Source organism: Doryrhamphus excisus, chromosome 19 (genome assembly GCF_030265055.1).
Source record: "Doryrhamphus excisus isolate RoL2022-K1 chromosome 19, RoL_Dexc_1.0, whole genome shotgun sequence".
In the NCBI taxonomy this organism is placed as follows: Eukaryota; Metazoa; Chordata; class Actinopteri; order Syngnathiformes; family Syngnathidae; genus Doryrhamphus; species Doryrhamphus excisus.
In genome coordinates, this window is record NC_080484.1 from 9,633,350 (window position 1) to 9,649,296 (window position 15,947).

The following is a 15,947-nucleotide window of genomic DNA, read 5'->3' on the forward strand; positions in this document are numbered from 1 at the left end:
TTATTTCCTTTAAACTAAAATAGCCAAAAACTTACCACTTCCACACGGATAGGGAGGATAACTATTAACAGTTATTTAACCTTTAACATGAACATTAATCAAACGTAATTTTCTGGGTACATGATACCATACAGCATCCATATCAAACTTGTGCGGGCCGCACTAACATTAAACTTTCATATCAAGGCGGGGGCCTCAAACTAGTGTCCTGCGGGCCACATTTGGCCCACGGGCCGCGTGTTTGAGACCCCTGCTCTAAGAGATGGGCTGAGCCAAGTGGTTCTTCATTGTCTTCTTTATCACAGTCTAATGGACATTGATGGGATCACCAGAGCGCCCGTCAGAAAATTAAGGTCTGCCTAATGCAGGGCAAAGCTGGCTTAGGCTAACGTCGGACAGAATTTGCCTTTCCCATAAGACATCATTGTGGATATGTAGTACATTCAGAGGTGGGACATTTGCCTGGGGCCCCAGCCAAGTGTACCCCAAGTGCTAATACATGTACAGGACAGAAACAACAACAATGAGTATTTATGATACAATTATGAAACAACAACGTAGCAAACCCCCTTTGGGGCCCCCAAAAGGCCCTATCTGCTTGCAGCACTGTCTGCGTCAATCAGCGCCAGCCACTGAGTTCCCCACTTGGGAGACTACAAATTTTTTTTCGGTGTGCAAAGCTGGGGTGGGGGCCACATGAATTTCTTGCTTTGAGTCCCCAAGGAACTTTGCCCCATCACTGGGTACATGGGGGTTATATTGGCAGACCCTGTGTCCAGGCCCCCGCTAATTACAGTAATAACAGTACAAACAGTTCTGCAGTCTAGCAGTCAAGCTGCAGTCCATACGAAACAACACCAGCCAACACCTCCATCATACCTTGGCAGAGCAGACACATTTCTCTGCGCTCCCGGACAGAGGGGTACAGAGGAGGTCCTTCCTTCCAACAAGTATTAGGTTCAACAGAACCCAGCAAGGCAAAGGCTCCTGACCTTTAACCTGCTTTTCTGGAAATATAACACCATACGCTCCACTGCACTTTTATCTCGTCCTGGTTTTTATGATCATTTTAGTCTTGTTTCTATCTATATTTGTTTAGGGGTTAAGTGCCTCAATGGCATAGAGGGCATAGAATGACTCTTCAATGGTCTTTCGTACAACATTCAACCCAGTTCACACACATGCACAAAGAATATAGGTCTGCTCCATAAACACTGGCTTGTAGCAGCCTCCTATTACACTCACATCCTTTACTTAAGTCAGGGGTATTAAACTCGCCACATATTTTGTGAACCCCTACTTGACATCAAAGTTTAGTAGAAGCAGCGGCAGCCGGTGCACCCTGGGAGAGCTATATTTATTTATTGCATTGACCTTGAGTCACATAAGCGATGGTAATGAGGCACGGGACAGAACGCAGACTGCAGTTGTTTTGGTCAGAACACAAAAATGACAGCAGTTAATAGTTATCACACATATGGCGCTAATATACTGTAGTTGTTGTTCATTATAATCCACTAGTAGTACTAGTTGCCAGGTGTACTGTATGTGCCATCTACCTGTTGCTGTGTGGTGGTTATAGAGATATTTATTCTGACACTATGAGTCAGATTGTTGTGTTCAGTAACCATGATGTTGACATTCCATTTTAGCTACCGCTTGCCCGAACAAAGATTTCCATTACGCAAGCAGAAGCTCCTCTGACCACCAGTTCAAGTACCATGTTTTTATAATTATGTTTTATATATTTTTTTATGGGCTGCATGGCGGTCGAGTGATTGCCGTGCAGGCCTCACTGCTAGGAGACCCGAGTTCAATTCCACCCTCGGCCATCTCTGTGTGGAGTTTGCATGTTCTCCCCGTTCATGCATGGGTTTTCTCCGGTTTCCTCCCACATTCCAAAAACATGCTAGGTTAATTGGTGACTCCAAATTGTCCATAGGTATGAATGTGAGTGTGAATGGTTGTTTGTTTATATGTGCCCTGTGATTGGCTGGCAACTAGTCCAGGGTGTACCCCGCCTCTCGCCTGAAGACTGCTGGGATAGGCTCCAGCACTCCCTGCGACCCTCGTGAGGAAAAAGCGGTAGAAAATGAATGAATGAATGAATATTTTTTTATGGGCTGCATGGCGGTCCAGTGGTTACCGTGCAAGCCTCACAGCTAGGAGACCAGGATCAATTCCACCATCGGCCATCTCTGTGTGGAGTTTCCATGTTTTTTCCCCATGCATGCGTGGGTTTTCTCCGGGTACTCCGGTTTCCTCCCACATTCCAAACACATGCTAGGTTAATTGGCGACTCCAAATTGTCCATATGTTTGAATGTGAGTGTGAATGGTTGTTTGTCTATATGTGCCCTGTGATTGGCTGGTCCAGGGTGTACCCCGCCTCTCGCCCAAAGACAGCTGGGATAGGCTCAAGCACTCCCTGCGACCCTTGTGAGGATAAACGGTAGAAAATGAATGAATGTTTATTGGACTCGACTGGCTCAGACTTGTGACAGCTTCTTGTGATGTTTATTGAAACATCAATATTTAATGTGGTCCAGACTCTACCGCCCACGGTCCCCAGGTAAGACGAGTTAGAGACCCCTGACTTAAGTACACGCAGTTATGAATGAATGAGGCTTCATCCGTTCACTTTCCCTTACAGCAAGCCCTGCAACACAGACAGTGATGAAAGAAAGAAATGTTCTGATACTGAACAGATGTGTGTATCCAAACAACAGCATAGTAAATGCTCAATTTGCATCGCCGATGGCAGGGTGAAATGTGCAGCCAGAGCATATTGTTTCATACAAACAGCGCAGTATTAAGGATTCATGTTGTGGTCTTTTGGTTAATTTGTACATTAGTGCTTACATTCAGCTTCATAGACGGAAGGCAGCTGCTTGCTGTTCATTTTGTGCTTTATTTCCTTCCTTGGTTGCTATTTTGGAATGCAGTTGCATTTTGGATTTGCATGTGACTTCCACCAGTCACTATTTATGAGTGTGGACATTCTGTTTTGACGCCGTTTTGTGTGACTTTTCTTGTTGCTCTCACACTATAGCAGCAGTTAAAGTGGCTTATGTTTGTTTGCCGTTACATCTTATATGGATATGCACTCATTGGCCACAATGAAGGCCATATTGAATGAGGGATAGTTACAAGATTAATTTGACTTTAATGGTGTTTATTTTGCAGTCGTCATCAAAAGTGGATTTGACAGTGGTTGTACAGCTAATGAAGCTTTTATGATGGCCCTGTTTGATCTTGTGACAGATTGTTTCTATTTCCATTAATACCTATGGGAACAATTGTTTGGGACAGTATGATGTTGGACCAGGGGCAAAATTAAATTTGATTTCAAAGTTAGGACAATTTCAAGGGCCACTGACAAATTGTTAATTACTAAAAAAAAAGGTGCCTTTGTGTTGGACCACAGAGGTTTCACATCTAATCTGGTGTTGCTTTTTCAGTGATAAATGAGTCTGACGGGTAAATAAAGCATGTGGAGACATGTCAAGCCAATCGACATCTGTATTTAGTTCAAGACAATAAAAAGTTCGATCCATCTCAATCTGACATCCCGATGAACACAGATAAAAGCGGCTACTCATCCTCATTTTTCTGGGCCAGACAGTGACAGATTATACAACTTGCTCTTGAGTTTCTGCTTGCTGGCATTTGAACCACTGACATTTTAATGCCTGTCTCGACCTCATAGGTCGTACTTCATTGATTTCATTTTCGGCTTTCTTCACTTCTCTGGCCAATTCTCCTGCTGGCCAGCACTCATGCATCCCCAGACCATGACGCTGTCACCACCATGCTAAACTGCAGGCAAGACGCAATTTTTAGTGTAATCTGTCTAACTCTCTGCTATTCCTGAGGGACACTAACACAGTTACACAGCATCTGACGCTAATTCCAGCACCATATACGTATGTATCTCCAACTAAAAAACACATCCCTAGTTTGCCCTTGTTGGTCTTTGTTCTGTGGTGTATGCAAGGGCTAAATACAAACAAACCAAAAGACAAAGAAAAGTGGATATTTTTTTCACTCACTAATGTAACTCTTACTGCAGAAGTACAATCTGCTGCATTTGGAAATCCCAGAAAATACAAAGTACACCTACAGTACACACTTAATAGTGTGATTCAAATATTCTGCTAAATGACTAGAGTTGGGCAAATATGTTTTCATTTGACAAATTTGGGTTGATTTAGTTAATACATATACTGGGAACTGTAAATTACATGTTTAAGTTCGTTTATGTTCAGCTAATTACTGATTTATTTTGAAGAGCATGTTGTTCTGCCACCGGATGTAGCCACGCTTTTATTTTGGTAGGGAACGTTTCTTTTTCCTGTATGTAAAAAAATGCTAACGTTGATAGCAATCCACCACGACAATGAGTTCACGTATTTTCTCAGGTAAAGTTGTTTGCACTGATTGTTTGTCAAAATATTGTGAGAAATGAGTTAATGAGTGTGTGTTTTTATTGAATTGGTCGTGTTTAAAGTTGTCAAAGTTTTCTGCGGTGAAGCGTCAAACCTGGGTGGTGGCAGGCTAACGTGGAAGACTACCTTGGAAGGTATGAAACGGCCGACTATATATTTGACTTTGTGAAGTGTATTGCAGAATGAAAAAAAATATTTGATTCACGTGATTACATGAATAAATTGATATGTGAATCAGTTGTGAAACTCCAGCACAATGTCATATTTTTGTTGTTGTTCATTCTGTAGTTTTCACTGTGCCCGTGGTGCTTACAATGCTAACACTGAGCCACAAGTACAGCGTCAGGCAAAATGATCTGACACATTTGTAGGTTAAATAAAAGGCAAATAAAGTAAAGGAAAAAAAAGTGTTTTTATTTTCAAAAAGTACATATAATGCCATTTTTTTTCATATAATGCCATTTAGCTTTGTTTCTTTATAATGCCATTTTCGTTTTTTGTTTCTTTTTCAGTTGTTGCCATGAATTGGACTGGTGAGCATGGCGCTTTCATTGTGGACACGTTTATCAAAACAAACTAATCTCTAACTGCAACACCAGGAGCGTTCCGTTTGCACGTCAATCTTGGTAGACATGATCCCGTACCAGCTCGAAACGCCATCTTGTTATACGTTACCAACTTCAGAGCTACTGGATCTGCATTGAAACTAAAATCAACCTGTCAACCTCGCACCGCCAGAACTGATTTAATTTTTAAAACATAATGGAACAGAATGGCATTATGTGTACTTTTCGAAAATAATTTTTTTTGTTTCTTTACTTTATTTGCCCTTTTTTTAACCTTCAAATGTGTCAGATCATTTTGCCTGACCTTGTATTAAGGCACCTGTTTGAAACTCCACGTGTGACTAATTAATTCCAAATGGGCTACAGGAACTACATGTTCAATGTTCACTTTTGAAGGGATTCTTTTTTCAATCCAAGAACTTTACTGGCTTTGACGGTTATGTTAGCCAGCATTTACAGTCAAGGTCAGCTGTTAACGTTAAAATCTATTGTCAATTTCTGTGCCATTTCATTTTTTTAACGGCTTTTTTTTATTTAATATGGAACATCTGCATGCGTTTGATTGCCCACAGATGAGTGGAATGTCAGACATTTATATGAGGTGTGACTTAAAAGGCGTTGTGGACTGTAATGCATGTCCAAGCATCACGTGCTGTACTTTACAAGCCTTCCAAGAGTCGACGAAAGATGACATCATCATACAAAGTTTGTAGGAAAAATACCGATATACCGATACCAATGTGTGCAACATGACATATTCTTGTGGTGGAACAACACACGTGTTGTATACAGCATTTTTTAAATGTTGGTTTTCAAAAAATATATACAGTATATACACAGTATTTGAAAAAATAAAAAGGGCATATTTCACACATAGTTACACTTAATTATTCATTCATTTTCTACCGCCCATCCTCGCAAGGGTCGCAGGGGTGCTGGAGCCTATCCCAGCTGTTTTCGGGCGAGAGGGGGGGTACACCCTGGACTGGTCGCCAGCCAATCACAGGGCACATATAGACAAACAACCATTCACACTCACATTCATACCTATGGACAATTTGGAGTCGCCAATTAACCTAGCATGTTTTTGGAATGTGGGAGGAAACCGGAGTACCTGGAGAAAACCCACGCATGCACGCGAAAAACATGAAAACTCCACACAGAGATGGCCGAGGGTGGAATTGAACTCGAGTCTCCTGGCTGTGAGGCCTGCGCGCTAACCACTCATAATGATTAATTAATATAAAACTGATTGTTTTGATAAAATGTAATCATTTGACAGCCCTAATATTAACTCACAGCATGAGTGCATTTGAGATCAGCATTTGAGATCAGTTTGCATCATTGCTTTGTACATGTATACAGTATTATTGCTATCATATTACAATCACATATTTATAAATCATTTCCTACAGGGTGACTGAAGATGTGTGTTCTGCTGCAAAAAAACAGCATATTTTGGGTGGGGGGGCAAAAAATCCATGATCTTGCAGAACACTAATGTAGATTTGTGACTGCGGGGGATCCACTGTAATCAATTACAGTGGAGTTTGTTTTGGCTAGGTCTGCAAATTCTTGCAATCATTTTGCTTCCCACAATGAATGAAGCAAATGTTGCCACAACAAAAACTGTTTCACACACAGTCAGGGTTGAAAACAGGAAGTGCAATTCATGGAATTTTAACACTCACTGTCTTGTAGGTCTGAACCTAATAAAGACCTTCTGGTTTGCTGTTTGTCCAGACTTTGGTGTCCCACTCATGAGAACCTTAGTAGTGCTGTTGGACTTATATATGATCTATGATGCGACTTGACCCAGCAAGTTGTGGTATTTTGTACTTGAAATCACTATAATTAGGTGGTTTAATGGCAGAAAACACATCTTATTTGCCCTACATTGGTTGGCTACCCATAAACCAATAGGAACGAATCGAGACGATTGCTTACCTCACTCCCAGTGCAACCATAAAACACATGTGGAACACAGACTATGCAGGTATATTACACAGTAATATACCTACAAAAGAATAATATTTTATAATCGATAATCCAAATGGCATGCTGGGAAGCCTACGAGCGCACTTACCCAACAGGAAGTTACCCAGCATGCCTTGTGGGTTGTAAATTAGTATAAAATGCTTATGTTTTGCATGTCAACTGTGGTTGCATACACGCTGCCGTTGAGTATTAATATTGTACAGAACAAAGAACTAGCATGTGGTGGCGTAATACGTAGGCACTGAGAAGAAGCTTTAATAGCCGTGTGACTCCCCAGGCAGTGAGGCGGACTCGTCTGGTGGCAGCGTGTAAATATGAAATTGAAAATCAAATTAGACATGATAGTGGAGAAATCTACATTGGCCGCATGCCCCGTCCCAGCAGCTGAAATGTGGCAACCATCATGTGGGATAAAGATGGTATCTTTGGAAATGTGAAAGGATCTTCCACAATAAAATGGACAGTGATAACATCATAAGCAGCATCCTGATCTCATTATCCACACTTCCTCCTCCCAAATAAGCCCGTCTGACTCCTTGCAACATTTCCCAGTGTGTGTGTCTTTTATTTACTTTCATTTTACAGTGCTTAGCTCTTTAAGTTCACGCTTGTGTTGCATTCAAGCCTGATCCGGGAATAGGTTTTGTATTTTACATTGTTTTCGATGGGATTTAAAAAAAAATTTGACATTAGTGTCACAGATCGGGTTTTTTTTTTTTTTTTTACTTTACAGCAACTAAACTAAACTTTTGTCACTGAGGACAGCCTACTAAAAAAACAATAGCTTCGGGGTGCCAATTTGGCGCCATCATTCTATGCAGTTATCCCTCGCCACATCACACTCTTTCAAAATATAGTATAATTAATAAATCATGCTGTTTTGTGGGTGACTGTGGTCTATTATTAGTGGAAAAAATATATTTGGCTTTTATTAAGGATTTTCAAGCATCCATCCATTTTGTATGTCGCTTATCCTCATGAGGGTCGCGGGTATGCTGGAGCCTATCCCAGCTGTCTTCGGGCGAGAGGCGACAAACAACCATTCATATTCATTCATCCCTATGGAGAATTTGGAGTTAGAGATTTGTTTGCAATGTGGGTGGAAACCGGAGTACCCGGAGAAACCCCACGCATGCACGGGGAGAACATGCAAACTCCACACAGAGATGCCCAAGAGAATCGAACCCAGGTCTTCCTGATCTCCTGACTGTGTGGCCTCAGGAACCTCACCTCAGGAACTGTCAACCAGAAGTAAAGAAAGGAACAACAACTAGGAACTCTCCCAATGCTAAGTTGTGAGTCTATATAATGTCGTAATATATTATATTGGGTAATATGAGTGGAAATGTTACTATAGGGGTGCTATTTCATGTATGTAGGGCTCTAATAAACTTAAAAAACTATTTAAAAGGTCATAAACAGGGTTTCTATGCTCTAATGACACAAATACTCACTTTCGAAAGAAGGTATCCTAATTTGCGGCTGTCATTCACAAAATTTGAACATGTTACATAGGAATACAACAGTCAACATGTCGGAAATTTGGATTGCTAATTGTAAATAATATGTAATATAAGATATAATTGTGGAAAGTGAAAATGTTGTAATTCTGTCTGCTGATGCTTCTCTCTACTCTGTGTTGCAGTTCCATATTTGGAGTTCCAGGGCGGTACCGCCAGGTGAGGACCTTCTTATACTTTTACTTTGCCTCGGTGGCAGTCAGACACCGGGTTGTCTGTAGGGCTCCATGCTATTGTTTTTGCCTACTATTCATTTCTGTTGCTAATCTCTTTGCTTGCAAGTACTTTTGCTCCAGTTTAGTTTCAATGACGGTGCCCTGTTTCTTAGTCTGTTTTTTATTTGTTTGTTTCTTTGTTTTTTCTGACCTTATTTCACTTTTTTTTTTAATCCTCTATAATTTCTTACAACACAGTTGTTATACATTTATTCGACACACAGTTGCATGACACATTGTAAACACTGAGTTCTGTATAAACTCCAGTTGTTAAAGTTTATTGCCTATAGGACTAAAGTTGTTCATTTATGGGCCATAGCATTTTTTCAACAGGTTTTTCTGGAATGAATGTGGAACATGTACACGTGTTTGAGCGCCCACAGAAAGGCGGTCATTTATGCAAGACATGGCATGCAACTTTAATGGATGGCCAAGCATCACATGTCAGTCTTTACGAGCTGTGTGTATAGGAGAGTGTGAGTGCAGTGAGTAAGTATGAAGATAAAGTACAATTACATTGTGGGGAAAAATATGAGAAGATTCCTGCAAGATTAGATAGCACACAGCTTGTTGAGACAAGCAGCATCATTTCATTACAGCTTTATTTTTGGAACATTACCATTGCATTACTGTATTACCACTTCTGGATCCAGCCTTCGCTCAGCTTCCCAAGTATCTCCTCTTGTGAGAATGGATTTTTTTTCAGAATATCTGTCCAAAGATAAATAAGAGATTTTTCTTTTTCTTACTGGCTTTGACAAAGGCTGCATGGCGGTCGAGTGGAGACCACACAGCTAGTAGACCTTAGTTGCATTCCACCCTCGGCCATCTCTGTGTGGAGTTTGCATGTCCTCCCTCTGCATGTGTGGGTTTTCTCCGGGTTTCGGTTTCCTCCCACATTCCAAAAACATGCTAGGTTAATTGACGACTCCAAATTGTCCATAGGTATGAATGTGAGTGTGAATGGTTGTTTGTCTATATGTGCCCTGTGATTGGCTGGCCACCAGTCCAGGGTGTACCCCCCGCCTCTTGCCTGAAGACGGCTAGGATAGGCTCCAGCACACCTGCAACCCTTGTGAGGATAAGCGGTAGAAAATGAATGAATGAATGGCTTTGACGACTATTTTAGACAACATTTAGAGTTCAAGGTCATTTTCGATATGCGGTCTGTCTAAAAAAAAAGTCACTGTTAACATCAGTGAGAGTTCTGTACACACTCCAATTAGCTGTTAAAGTTTAAATCTCTCCCTTCTAGGCTTACGTTTGCGAATTTTATGTACCATTTTCATGGAATGTGGAACATCTGCATGGGATTTAGTGCCCACAGTCGGATGTTTATGTGATGTGTGACTTTAAAGGTCCTTTAGACTCTCATGGATGCCCGAGCATTATATGTGAAACTCTACAGGCTTTGTGTATAGGAGTACAGACGAGTAAAAGATAAATAAAGTAAAATTACGCAGGAAAAGTTGCAATAGTACGGGGGATTCAGTATTGACTTATCGTAAATGCAACAGTGTGGTGATACAAGCAGCAAACTTGATTTATTCTCATAACACTAAAACTTAATGTAGTATAATTATGACTAGGGGAGTCTTAGAATAGTCGATGATTCAATTTGGCGGTGGCGTTGTCAAAGCATATAAAAATGTCATGTGATTAAGATTGTATCATTCTGACTACATGGCGAGCACATAATTTTGAAAAGATTATCTTTGTTTATGTTATAAATAGCCTATTTAGATTTAAAAACAGCCTGCTTTGTGTTAATAAAGAATAAAAAAAATGACGTGTGTGACAGAAGACCTACATTTACCACGCATTAATAAAAATTACCAGCTTTAGTGACATAATCCAGGGGAGCTGAAAAGAACACAATGGGATGCTAGGAAGGCCGTCAACATTGATGGACGTATTGGCTCATAATGGCTACTAAAAATTATTTTGAAAAGGTTAAAGATTACTCCAGAAAGTGAGCAGCAGCTTTTTTTATGATACATCAGATTTTGTCTGATGTATTTATTTTACAAGAGATTTTTTTGACAAGACCTTCTCAATATATAATATACAATATTTACAATCAGTAATTACAACCATTGATGGAAACAGTACAACAGTGAACACAATTTCCACATTGCCTCACCAGACAGCCTGGTTCCATCTGCGAGGAATAACACAGGACATGACAAAGTATTTCCACGTAGAGGCCACGCTGGGCCTCCACTTTCTCTCATATCATAGAAACTGATTTTTCATGATATACCTTGAAACTGGTAACCAGCCCATGCCTACTCTGTCGTCCACCATTGGGAATATCAGAATATATATATCAGATTTTCCCCAAAATATACAGTTTCAAGGCACCCAGAACACCCTTGCCGTGTGTACGAAAGCTTGAACTTTGCTGTTTCAACCTGAAAAACGTTCCCTTGTAGACAGCCCCTAGGCTTCATTTTACATCCAAGATGCTCAATAAGTCATGAATGACTTTCATCAATAACATGCGCACGTACTTGTGGGATACGCTTTCCCTTCAGCTCTTTTGGTTTTAGGGAGCTGAGAGGGTAGCCGTTTTCAGTTAAAAAAGAGACCATAATTGCGGATTTGTCAGTCTTTAGCACCAGCCTTAGCTGATTTAGATGAGACCAAACATCATCAAACGCAGACGAAAAAATTCAAAGGCTTACTCTGTTGAAAGAGTGGAACAATAGATGACTGTGTCTTCCACATAAGTGAATAAAGGCATTTGACCCATTTTGACAATTATTCACATAAATGGAAAACAGCAACTGACCAAGAACAGAACCCTGGGGTACTCCTTTAGTTACTGAAAGGAAAGAGGACAGAGGACAGACCAGCGACAGTTGTACCTGACAGTGTCAGACACCACAACCTTCTGCAGATGATTTGGTCCTGATGGACTCATCAGGCTGTGAACTTCAGCACTTATTGGAAAGGTTCACACCTGAATCTGGAAAGAGACTCAGCGCCTGTTTTACTCGTCTCTCGCCTCCAAACAGTCAGGAAGTGAGTTCACTCTGTTCATTAGTTCCAGCACCTTGGCGCTAATGAACAGAGTGAGCCCTTGCGTCTGACATATAATCTCCTTGTCTCAGTGGGTGGAGGCGGGGCCGCTAACATACACACATAGTGTAGAAGAGTGTAACATGTGTTTTTATTTTTTCATTATACAATTCTTGTGTTTGATGACTTTATTACCAAATTTATCACAGCTGGGTGCAAGTAGTTCAAACAGAATCTTGTAATTTGAAAAGTGTGTTTAATATGGTAACAAAATGTGTTTTTTATATGGTGTGATTAATTTTATACAAGGTGTGAGTGTGGTGTTCTGCCTGTTCTGTGTGGGTTATGTCAATTGTGTGTAATGTTTTTAAAAAGCAAGCCCTGTTTGTAAAATCATTATTAGGCCGGGATGACCAAATGTCCTGTTTTCCAAGGACATTCCGTCCTCAGACCCGCGTACAATGCATCTGGGTTGATCGAATGGATTGATCTGACCCCGGTGTGTGGCTATTGGGCGGATGCCGATTTCAGGGAGGCCTTGGCCTGACTTTGCTTGAATGATAAGCACAGTCCAGTCTGTACTTGCAGGATAACTAGCTGGCTGGTTAACCATGTAATGTGGAAGAAGAATTAAATTTTCAAATTAAGAATTAAATTACAGAGAACGTGAGGACAGCTGATTGGAAAAATATGTGGGGGCATGGGATATCAACATCTGACTCTAAATTGGAATCAGAATGGTTACTGACTCATGCTCAGAGTCACAATCAGACCAAAATGCAGAGGAGGGAATATTATGGACATAATCAGAGATGGGGAAACAAGATCATCAGGCATGTGAGATGATTGATGCAAATCAGAAGCTGAAACGGAAAGTAGGTTTATGCGCTCAGGCCAATCGGCTGGGTCAAAAGGTCCATACAAACATGTGAGGGACAGAATTGATAATAATAATAATAATCAGTTACACAAGATGGGTTTAACACACAAGAGGAACTAGACCAACTAAGAGAGAACTTAAGCACTTGCATGTATTTTGCCTCTGTATCGTCCGCAATTTGCCGTGGCAATACGTGTCATTTATTTACTTATTTCATGCCTGAAAAAGGGTGAAGACTAGTTGGCGCGTTGTTTGAGTTCTGTTCATACATAAATTACACACTTGGCAAAATATTTACTAATATTCACACATATTGACGCAAAATTTTTGGACACCAAATAAACCACTAATGTTATGTTAATGTATAAGAATAAATAATAGGATATCATTATAATGCAATATTTTCTTTAATGTGCCATCTTTCGCTCAGTAAATTTGACATTTTTTACACATGCAATTGATATTGTCTGTCAGACATTTGCAGCATTTCTTGAATTGCTGGCTTTTCAATAAGGGGAGTCACCATGAATAGTTCCAGCTTATATTTGAACAATGGCAGCTCACTGGGCTGGGGTGGCGTGGCTCAGCTGGTAGAGTGGTCGTCTCTTAACCTGAAGGTTGTTGGTTGAATCCCCTGTCCTGCTGTGATCATGTAAGATACTGAACCCCCAGTTGCTGCTGATGCTGTGTCATCAGTAGGTAAATGTGCTCACAGTGTCACAGTGCTTTGAGCAAGTGAAACACCCAAGATCAAATGATCTTATTGTCTATAATTTTTTGAGACCATAATAATCATAATAAATCATACAATATCATAATAATGCAATATTATCTTTAATGTGCCATCTTTCACTCTGTTAAGTTGCAGATTTGGTGTTTGTGACGTGTATTTTCTAACAGGCAATTCTTCTTGTCTGTCAATCATTTGCAGCATTTCCTGAATTGCTGCCTTCTCAATAGTTTTTTTCAATATGCTTTTCAATTAAAAAAACAAAACAAAACAAAACATGAATAATTCCAGCTTATGTTTAAACAATGCCAGCTCACTGTTTTGGTCTTATATCTGCTGTGGCGACTCCGTAATCAGGAAAAAACAAAAGAAACAAACTACCTGTCTCTGTCTAGTTAAATTAGTGCTCTCCAGCTGCCCTTTGACATGTATTAGGCCGAGTGGTTAGCATGTTGGCCAGTCAGGAAACCTGGATTTGATTCTCTGCTTGGGCATCTCAGTGTGGAGTTTGCATGTTCTCCCTGTGCGTTGGTTTTTCTCCGAGTACTCCGATTTCCTCCCAGAGTCCAAAATGTGGGAGACATAGAAAATGGATGGATGGATGAATGGCTGGCTGGAGAAACATGTATACACACACGCTTTAAAAAAACTTTGTGTTTTTTTTAGTTATTAGTATCATTTTAACGTTTTTTAGTTACATTATGCCTTATTGCTATATTTTTCCACTGTTGCTGAGTTTTTGTTTATTTTATTTCTGCAGTGAGCCAATATATCTCTTCCAATACATTGTCATCGATACGTCTGACTTTGATCTGTGCTACTAATGTAACATTATCACAACGACAGCTTTTCAATGGCGATGGAAAAAACAACCACATGTCACTCGTTGATGCTGACAGTGGGAACACTGCAGTAGGTTGGGTGTGTGTAAAGCACTGGTTCCAGTTATTGTCATTAGCGGCGCTGTACTTCACAGTCTGATTGGCTCACGGCTGTCCTGACGGCTTTTTTCCAATTCTGTAATCTCACCACAACTAATTGCACATCAAGACTGCTGGAAACACAAGGGGTCAAGACAAGCCGACATGGAACAAAACAACAAAACTACACAAATAGAAGTGCTAGAGTTATAAAAGCAGAGTGTACCAAGTTCAAACAGAATATAGTAACCTGAAACGCGTGGGTGTCATATGCAAAGAAATTGTGGGTTTTATAAAGAACTGCATCATTTCTACAAGAATGTTCCATTTTGCGAAAGATCTGAGGTGTTCTGCCAGTAGGGTGTGTGTGGTTATTCTAATCGTGTGTCATGTTTGGAAAAAGCGGGCCCTGTTTTCAAAACCGTTCTTAAACTCGAGTGACCAAATGTCCCGTTTTCTTAGGACATGTGCTCTTTTCACATCCTGTCCTGGCCATCTTCATTAATTATATGATCACATTGCAAAGTTTGGGAGAGCTATTTCGTTAACGTTGGATGTGCTGGATTTCGTCGTAAATTGGTTCCAGATCCGACCATGATAAATTAATTTCGAAAAATAAATCACCACCAAATAAATCATTAACAAATAATTAATTCAACTATTATTTTCAAAAAAGAATGTGAAAAAATATATATAAATCAATAATAAGACGGAATGGCCCGGTCAGAGCCGAGACCTAATGCCAGATTTCCTCATGTGACAAATTCATCGTGGAAACATAATTTGCTAGCCTGGGTTCCGTCCTTGAAAAGATCAAAGAACATTTCCAGGGGTCTTTATGGTGCACATAAAGTCTTGAAAAAAAATGCAAGGAAAAATGGAAGTGCAATCAAATCAGAAACATATGCTGTATATACATGTCATTATTTTGTTGCTTGCCAGTGATGGAGAGAGTGAAACATTTTTATTGTTGCATGCTTGGCTCAAATGTATCCATTTTATTTATACCATTTGTATTTATTTATTTATTACGTTGTCAGGAATATTGCACAATACATACAGTATATTGCACAGACCAGAGGTAGCCACAGGCCTATCTTTATCCGTTGTAAAACTAAAATAATAATTATATTAATACAATTATACATACATATTAATACAATTAGTAATACAGTTATATTCTATATAGTTAAATAAAATGTGCTACAGTCTGGAACATGATAGTGCCTCAGTCCTCTACAGTGACTCACATCATGAAAACTCAAAACAAACAACACCAGCATCAAATCTTTTTAAATAAGTATTAATTTTACAAGAATAAAGTCAAAATATTAAGAAAAAGGTTGCAATCTAGCAGGAAAAAGTCATATAAATTTACAAGAACAATGTTAGAATATTGTGCATCGATACACATACTTATGCTAGTTCCGTCAAACAACAGCGGCATAGATCAGCGACAACAATTGGGATGGCTGTGTCTTCCAGCACAAGACGTGTGCTCCAGTCCTCGTGTGAAAAATGCTGATGGCAATCAAGCATTTTTTTTAGCGAAGGATTGTGAATAATGGGCAAAATTCCAAAAAAAGTGCATTTCCCCTTTACACAAATTAGCCATAAAAATAAATAAAAATATTCCAAAGTTAAGCA

At 39.9% G+C, this 15,947-nt stretch overlaps 1 long non-coding RNA gene across 1 annotated transcript; it reads left to right on the forward strand.

Annotated features, from left to right (window-relative positions):
- Positions 1-4,322: 4,322 nt before the first annotated feature.
- On the forward strand, positions 4,323-7,518 carry LOC131107297 (uncharacterized). The gene is made up of 3 exons (XR_009120234.1): positions 4,323-4,420; positions 4,510-4,581; positions 4,960-7,518. It is a non-coding gene; the product is annotated as an uncharacterized LOC131107297 (long non-coding RNA).
- The last annotated feature ends 8,429 nt before the right edge of the window (positions 7,519-15,947 follow it).